Raw genomic sequence first — 9092 nt, 5'->3', positions numbered from 1 at the left:
ATACATTTGCTTACTTGGCGTTGCAAAGGCTAGCATGACTCAGAAGTGGTAAAGTCCTCTTTGCACTATAAAAGTGAAAACTGGCAGCATAGCAAAAGACAAATAATTTTCATTTGTCCTATCAATAAAAGTGCATTGGCGTGTATTTTAAGTAATTTAAATTTGCATTATCTAGGACACTTTAGAAGTTATACTGGGGGAGCGATACCGTGCTGCTGTAGGCTAAGCATCCACCTATGGTGCCAGTGACTCATATGGACGTCAGTTCCAGTTCTGGCTGCTCCACTTCTGATCCAGCTCCCTGCTATGGCCTGTAAAAGCAGTGGAAAATGGCCCAAGCTCTTGGGCCCCTGCAACCCATGTGGGAGATTTGAAGAAGCTCCTGGCTCCTGGCCTCGGATTAGCACAGCTCCAGCTGTTATAGCCATTTGGGGAATGAACCAGTGGATAGAAGATCTCTCTCTCTCCCTTTCTCTGTAACTCTACCTCTCAAAAAAAAATAAACAGAATCTTTTCAAAAGTGCCATATTAATTCACAGATTGATATCCAAATATATGATGTGTACTGTTCAGCCAGAAAGGTAAATGAAATGAGTGATCTATATTTTTAAGAAATTCTAAGAGATTGACACAAGTGAGCTTAAATGGATGCTACACATGCAGCAGACTGAGTTACAGGGGGAAAATATTGAGCTTGGAGAATCCCTTGCTTTGTAGCAAGTAGAAGCACCCATTCCAGTTTTTGTTTGTTTGTTTCATTTTTTTAAGATTTATTTATTTGTTTGAAAGAGAGAGAGAAGTCAATCTTCCATCCACTAATTCACTCCCCAGATGGCCACAATGGCCAGGACTAGGCCAGGCTGAAGCCAGGGGCCATGAGCTTTATCTGGGTCTCCCACATGTGTATAGGGGCCCAAACACTTGGGCCATCCTCCGCTGCTTTCCCAAGCCATTAGCAGAGAGCTGGATCAAAAGTGGAACTGCTAGAACTTGAATTGGTGCCCATATGGGATACTGGTGTCACAGGTGGTAGCCTTACCTACTATGCCCTGACAGCAGCCTGTGCACGTATTCCTTTTGGGATGTTTTAGGGTGGGACCTCCTCCCTTGAGTTTGTCTCTGCAGGCAGACAAGCATCGCCAGCAGAGAACTAAGCACTCTTACACTCTTGGCCCAGTCGGCAAGCATGTGCAGGTGTACCCAGGGACCACGGCATATTGCTTCCTTAACAGGCAGTAATGATGAAACTGGTCCAAGTGTGGCCAAGACAACAGTGGCAGAGGTATGTGTAGAGGAAATTTTTTGCAGGTGGCATGAAGGTTGGGCGTGAGACAATTAGGCTGAAGCAAGCCAGCCACCTCTGATTCTCAGGATGAAGAAGGAATAGCCCAACCATTGGATCCCCAGGGAGCATGGCAGAAAGGCTGACCAAAGCAAGAGTCAGTTCGGCAGCAAAAGATCCCAGACAGCTCAGGTTGTGTGTTCCAGGGGAGCAGGGAGAACCTTGGTGGCTCCAAATACCAGTCACAGATACAGTTTTTTGGGTTAAGTCTGGTTCTGTGCCTGGAGTCCATCTTCAGGCTTGTTACAGGAAGCCGTCCTGGTTGAATATATTAAATGTTACCAATATCAGTTTCAAGTTTAACAGGTAGGATAGCAACAACATATTAATGTGCTCGCAGAATCTTAGACCCATCTTTTAGAAAGTGGTTACCATGGGGATATAATGAAATCAAAATAATTTAGAGCCTCCAAACTGAGATAGCTGTTGTATTCCTACAAAACCTTACCTGCTCATGTCGTTAGAAGTAGTGGGGCATGAGAGAAGTCGTCCTTGGCATTTGGGACAGGAGACCAGGGACTGCATGTGTGTACGTAGTATCTGCCAGACAGCATCTGAGACCTTGGTGTCAGGGCATCCGCCCAGCAGCGTGGCACTAGGAACACTGCTCAGAACCTCAGGCACTGCCCAGAGCAGAGAAGCAGACCTCAAGATTACAGAGCCAAGGGCTGATGCTGTGGCGCAGCGGGTTAAGCCATTGGCTGCTACACTGACATCCTCTATCGGAGCCCTGGACGGAGACTTGAATGCTCCGATTCTGAACCCGCTCCCTGCTAATGCTCCTGGGAAGGCAGCTGAAGATGGCCCAAGTACTTGAGCTCCTGCTACCCAAGTGGGAGACCTGGATGGATGGAGTTCTGTTTTGCAGCCACGTGGGGAGTGAACCAGTGAGTGAACCATCTCTCTCTCCCTGTCTCTCTTCCCTTTTCTCTTCACCCGAATCACTCTGCCTTTCATAAAAATAAATAAATAAATAAATAATTATTTTTCAAAAAGCATATTTTTTTAAATTACAGAGCTAACACTGTACTCAACTCAGAGGAGATGACTGCTTTTTTAAGATAAGAAAGAATGCAGGGTTGAACTGAAGGCTAATAACTACCTGTGTTAGCTTCCTGGGACTGCTGTACAAAAGCACTATAAACAGGGAAGATTAAAACTATAGAAGTTGGAAAGAGGAATCGAGAAGGACTGGGTAACAGGTACAGAGATACAGTTAACTAGGGGGAGTATGTGCCAGTGTCCCACAGCACAACAGGGCGATTACAGCAAATATATTCCAGAATAGCTAGAAGAGAGGATGTTATGTTCCCAATACAAAGAAATGATAAGTGCTTGAAGTGATGGAAATTCTAATCACCTAGATTTGATCACTGTGCATTGTATACACATGCCAAGATATCACACGATATTCCATGAATATATAAAGGGGGCTTCAAAAAGTTGATGGAAAATGGAATTAAAAGATAATGTAGGGGGGGCAGGCGCCAAGGTATGGTAGGTTAATCCTCCGCCTGCGGCACCAGCATCCCATATGGGCACCGGTTCTAGCCCTGCTGCCCTCTTCCAATCCAGCTCTCTGCTGTGGCCTGGGAAAGCAGTGGAAGATGGCTCAAGTGCTTGGGCCCCTGCACCCACATGGGAGACCGAGAAGAAGCACCTGGCTCCTGGCTTTGTATCAGCATGGCTCTGGCCATTGTGGCCATTTTGGGGAGTGAACTAATGGAAGGAAGACTTTTCTCTCTGTCTCTACCTCTCACTGTGTGTAACTCTACCACTCAAATAAAGAAATAAATAAATAATATAAGAAAAAAAAAGATAATGTGGGGCCAGAGCTGTGGCGTAGCCACACTGATGCACACTGACACCTGCAATGCTGGCATCCCATATGGGTGCCAGTATGAGTCCCAGCTGCTCCACTTCTGATCCAGCTCTCTGCTGTGGCCTGGGAAAGCAGTAGAAGATGGCCCAAGTCCTTGTGCCCCTGTACCCGTGTGGGAGACCCAGAAGCAGCAGCTCCTGGCTCCTGGCTTTGGATCAGCGTGGCTCTGGCCGCTGTGGCCAACTGGGGTTTGAACCAGCGGATGGAAGACCTCTCTTTCTCTCTCTCTCTGCCTCTCCTTCTCTCTCTGTGTAACTCTGACTTTCAAATAAATCTTAAAAAAAAAAAAAAAGATAATGTGTACTTTCACAAATGTTTTGAATCCCCCTATCCAGGCATTATGTGTCAGTTAAGATTATTTTAAGATTTTTTTAAAGATTATGTTTGGTTATTTGAGAGGTAAAGTTACAGACTGAGAAGGAAAGATAGAGAGAAAGGTCTTCCATCTGCTGGTTTACTCCTCAGATGGCCGCAATCGTGGGAGCTGAGCCCTTCAGAAGCCAGGAGCCAGGAGTTTCTTCCAGGTCTCCCACGCAGGTGCAGGGGCCCAAGCACTTTGGCCATCTTTTACTACTTTCCCAGGTCATAAGCAGGAAGACACTTTTTTGTTGTTGAAACTGCTCACATTTCAATCTGCAGCATTTACATTTGAGGTCCTGAACATAAGAACCAAGAGAAATTTCTTTTTTTTTTTTTTTTTTTTTTTTTTGACAGGCAGAGTTAGACAGTGAGAGAGACAGAAAGAAAGGTCTTCCTTTTCTGTTGGTTTACCCCTGAAATGGCCGCTACAGCTGGTGCACTGCACCAATCTGAAGCCAGGAGCCAGGTGCTTCCTCCTGGTCTTCCATGCAGGTGCAGGGCCCAAGCACTTGGGCCATCATCCACTGCACTCCCGGGCCACAGCAGAGAGCTGAACTGGAAGAGGGGCAACCGGGACAGAATCCGGTGCCCCAACCGGGACTAGAACCCTGGGGTGCAGGTGCCGCAGGCGGAGGATTAGCCTAGTGAGCCGCGGCGAGAAATTTTTTGATCCAGATCCTCGACCTTTTATTGTTTGCCAACAATGAAAGTCTTCTCCTGAATTCCAGCTTTTACCAGTGGAGTCTGGGGTCACTTGAACATTATTTCCCCTCATCAGCCGTGTGAATGCTAGTCCCCAGGAGTGGAACTCTGCAGCCCAAGTGCTTGTCCCCTGTCAGGGTTCCCACTTCATAAAGTGCAGAAGTGTTGCCCAGCTTGGGAAAATGATGTCAAGAGAAATCCAGTAACTTCAAACACCGAGTTCTTACTAAGTACCAGTTTGATAGCTTAACCTTCCTTTTTTTTTTTATGAGTCTGAGTATTTTCTATCTAAATACCTGAATTCCATGTCCTCTTTTAGGGATTAGGTCAGAATTTTATACCATTCTTCTGCGATCTCATGTGTGCTCGCCAGCACAGTCACCCATAAAGAAGCCCCAAGGGCTACTAGAACCAGAAGAAACAAAACCAACCTTGAAATTGGAGAGAGGGAGGGGGAGACAGAGAAAGAGAGAGAGGGAGGGAGGGAGGCAATTTCAGTCCTTGAGGAAATATTGCTGCAGCTATAGTAAAAATGTTCTCCATCTGGCTGCAGAGCTCGGTGCCAACATCTCAGCCGAACACACCTCATGGAAAAACTCGAAAACATCTGGTTGTTTGTTGTTGTTGTTGTTGTTGTTTATTTGTTTTCAGCACGTTTTTACGTTTTCCGCGAGCTACACTAAAGGCTGGGGAAGGGGACAGCTGACTTTGCAAACTAAAGGTTTCCCACCACTGAAGGAAAGGTGTGGGGTGAGGCACCCCCAGCTGTTTTACAAACTGATTTTGGCTTGCGAACTCTTTGCTCACAAATTGTTTAGATGTAAGGCGCGCAGTTAATAAAACCGCCTCACGGAGAGAAGCAAAGGCAGTTAGGGGGAGAAAACACTGCCCACAGTCTGGGGAGAGGAGGACCACTACCCCCCCCAGGTCCCTGATGGCCCCGCTTTGGGGGCGATCCGAGTCTACTACCTCTGAAAACCTCGGCCAGCTCGGACACTAGGCGGCGCCGCTGCTTTTCTGTCAGATCCTCCGAGGGGAAGTGGCGCAGCGCTGAGTTCCAAAGGATCGCGCTCCAACACACCATCCTCACGGGAGAGGCCCCCGGGACCGGGCGGGCACAACCTGCGCACAACTGTGGCCGCCCATCCCCTCCCAATGTTTGGAGTCTGGGCGGGAGGGAGAAACACAGCCGCCCTACTGGGCCTTCGGCTGCACGGAGCACAAGGACCACTAGAATCCTGAAGCTTAGGGGAGCAGCCCCGCGGAGCGGCTGAGACCTCCAGGGAGGGACGGGTTGAGCCAGTGCCTGTCCTGTAGGGCCCCCCCCGGACTGATTTTCCGACTCGCATTGCTCCCCCAGGGCCTGGCAGGGCCGGCTCTGCAGAAGTAGGATCAAGCCATTGCCGAAAGGGGCTGGCGGTTGGCTGGGGCAGGTACCTTTGAGGATAAAAGCAAACTGGAGACGACTGTTCCTGCTGAAACCAACCGATGCTGCCTGAAGACGCTGTCCTTCCCACTGCCTGTCTCCAGGGACCCCGTGGTCAGAGCCCCACTGGGAGGGGCCAGTGACATGGAAAGTGCCTGCAGGGTCTACCGGCCAAGCGAAGTGTGACCTCTCTCTCCCCAGCAGTGTGTGTGCAAGGTGAGCAGTCGTTTATAGAAGGCACTGGGGAGAACATCAAGCCCACCTTTTTTGATTGTTTATTTTTTAAAGGTTTATTTATTTGGAAGGCAGAGTGATGGGGGACAGCATTGTGGTGCAGTGGATTAAGCTGCTAACTCTGACACCAGTATCCCATATCAGAGTGCCTACTAGAGTCCCAGCTGCTCTGCTTCCAAAGCAGTTCTCTTTTAATGCATCTGGCCAAGCAGAGGAAGTTGGCCCAAGTATTTGGGCTTCTGCTACCCACATGGAAGACCTGGATAGAGTTCCAGGCTCCTGGCTTTGGCATGACCCATCCCCAGCTATTGTGGCCATTTGGGGAGTAAACCAGAGAATGGAAGATCTCTCTCTCTCTCCAATTCTGCCTTCAAATAAAAAAAAACTTAAAAAAGAAAGGCAGAGATAGGGAGGGAGATAGAGAGAGAGAGCTTCCACCTGCTGGTTCACTCCCCAAATGGCCTCAAGAACCAGGATTGACCCAGGCTGAAACCAAGTGCCAGGTACTCCATCCAGGTCTCCTGCATGGGTGCCAAGTGCCCAACTACTTGGGCCATGATGTTATGCCTTCCCAGAAGCATTGGCAGGAGCTGGATCAGAGTAGTCAGGACTCCAAGCAATGCTCCAACGCAGGAAGTTGGTGTAACCAGCTCCAAGCCCATCATTTTACAGACAATGGGAAGGGCGGCCCAGCATACTGGCTGGGATGATGTAATTTATGTGCTAATAGTACATATAAATTCATCTCAGTGTCTTCCCTTCATTAGTCCTTGTGGGCAGAGTTGTTTTCCTCTCCTGCTTCCCATCGGGCACCGCTCTGTCCAGATGCAGTTGTTGATCAGCCAGGCTTGGAGCAGAGAGGGTCTGGTGTTGGATGCACACAGCAGTGCTGATCTGGGAAGCGGGAGTCACCCAGTGGTGGATACACAGTCACCAAATAACATAAAGGGAAAGAACCCTGCTCCAGGTTTCCTCTGAAAGCTGGTCATTTTACAGCCAATGTGTGGGCTGCATCTGGTGGAGATGTTGGGGTTCTGCCTTCATCTGGATCCTGTAGATCACTTCCCACTCTTCAGGGCTGCTTTTGTGCACTATTACAGAGCTGAAGGGCTGGGGTTGGCACCTGATCTTGAGTTTTGATCTTGGCTCTGTGATCTATTAGCTGTTTCATCTTGGATAAGTGCTTTTATTTTAACGAGACTCAAAGGACTTTGGTGTTAAATCCCCATACCATCTCAGAGGGTCATTGTCAGGACAGAATGTGGTGTGTATATAGTGCTAGCACGCTACCTTATGTGTAGGAAGTACTTAGCAATTATTAATTATTTCTCCTTGTGTGGCATACCTCTTGATAATGAGGAGAGCTTATTAAATTAGCCACTTCTTGTCCTGTGAATTCCTGCTTCCCTTGTGTACCTCTGTGCCTTGAGCCAGACCACACTACACTCAGCAGGCAGCTGGCCTAACCTCTCCCAAAGGAGGCCAGGGTAGATGTGATCATGGGTTTTTATGATAAAGCCAGATGGAAAGGAAAATTCTTTTCAGGAGGAGAAAGAGGGAGATGCGAGCTTGAATGTAGCTGGACCAGAGGGCCCAGGACTGCCAGAAAAAGTCTCTTTGGGACTAACATGGTTCCTTTTCTTCTTCTTCTTCTTTTTAAGATTTTATTTATTTATTTATTTGAGAGGTAGAGTTACAGACAGTGAGAGGCAGAGACAGAGAGAAAGGTCTTCCATCCACTGGGTCACTTTTCAAATGGCCTCAATGGCCAGAGCTGAGCCTATCTGAAGCCAGGAGCTTCTTTTGGGCCTCCCACATGGGTGCAGGGGCCCAAGCACTTGGGCCGTCTTCTACTACTTTCCCAAGCCATAGCAGAGAGCTGGATTGGAAGAGGAGCAGCCAGGACTAGAACTGGCACCCATATGGAATGCCATTGCCACAGGCAGAGGATTAACCTACTGCACCACAGCGCTGGCCCCATTTTCTTGTTTGTTTGTTTGTTTTTTTGTTTTGTTTTGTTTTGTTTTTGAAAGGCAGAGATACATAGAGAATGAGACAGGTGGAGAGAAATCTTCTACCAGCTAGTTCACTCTTCAAATGCCTGAAACAGCCAGACTAGACATTGGGAACTCAATCCAGAATCTCTCACGTGAGTGGCAGGAACACAAGTACCTGAGCCATCGTCTGCCACTTCTCAGGGTGCACATTAGACTTGAACCTGGCACTCCCTTATTGGATGCAAGCATCCCACGGGCCAGTTGACCACTGCACCAAAAGGTCACCTGCAGAACCGATAGTTCTTTACAGAGCTCCCTAATCTGCTGACAGGACTTCCACCCTCTTGTCGCTGGATGCATGGGGTGCCACAGTCCTGAGTGGAGTCATTTGTAGACCACAAGGAGCCAGCTCAACAATTAATCAAGGTCCAGCTGACCAGCCCAGGTAGGGCCAGCCCAGAAGCAACACAGGTGCTCTGCTCGCCTAACACAGGACAGAGACGTTTCCCTCCTACTAATCAAATCCATGCTTGGCAAGCATAACTTTACTCTGATATCTTCTCTTTCACAGAATGGGTGCCTGTTTCTGCATCTGTAGCATCTCTGGCTATGAGAAGAGCATTATGATCCAATAGAACCCACACAGAGACAAATGTGCTCCCTTTAGGAGGAAGATCAAATACTGAGCTTGTCTCAAGAGTTAATTCCCAGGGCTGGCCTTGTGGCATAGCAGGTATGCTGGCAACCATATGAGCACTGGTTCCTGTCCCAGTTGCTCTGCTTCCTATACAGCTCCTTACTGATGGCCTGGGGAAAGCAGCAGAAGTTGGCCCCCAACATGGATGACCTTGATGAAACTCCTGAGTTCAGCCTGGCACAGCCCTGGCCATTACAGCCATCTAGGGAGTGCACCAGCAGATGGCAGATCTCTCTGTCTCTCCCTCTCTCACTGTAACTCTGACTTTCAAATAAATAAATATTTAAATAAAATTAATTCCCACAAAATGACCTAATCTCAATACAGATTCAGAAACATCTACCACCCACCTTTCCCTAATGTACAATGAAAACTCAGAACTCAAAATGACCTTGAGGATGTGTAACGTCATCAGTCATGAGAGGGCTATCTCCTTAGTAAGTTACCTTTAG

At 48.1% G+C, this 9092-nt stretch overlaps 1 long non-coding RNA gene across 1 annotated transcript in view; it reads left to right on the top strand.

The window, feature by feature from the left end:
• The first annotated feature begins 5391 nt into the window (after nt 1-5391).
• LOC138850376 (uncharacterized) overlaps nt 5392-9092 on the top strand; it is a 35632-nt gene continuing 31931 nt past the window's right edge. The window contains exon 1 of the long non-coding RNA XR_011390069.1: nt 5392-5928. This is a non-coding gene — a long non-coding RNA (uncharacterized lncRNA). The remainder of the gene's footprint in view (nt 5929-9092) is intronic.

This window comes from Oryctolagus cuniculus, chromosome 7, assembly GCF_964237555.1.
Source record: "Oryctolagus cuniculus chromosome 7, mOryCun1.1, whole genome shotgun sequence".
Classification (NCBI taxonomy): domain Eukaryota; kingdom Metazoa; phylum Chordata; class Mammalia; order Lagomorpha; family Leporidae; genus Oryctolagus; species Oryctolagus cuniculus.
Note: the sequence above shows the minus strand (reverse complement) of the source record. Positions and strands in the feature narration are given on the sequence as shown.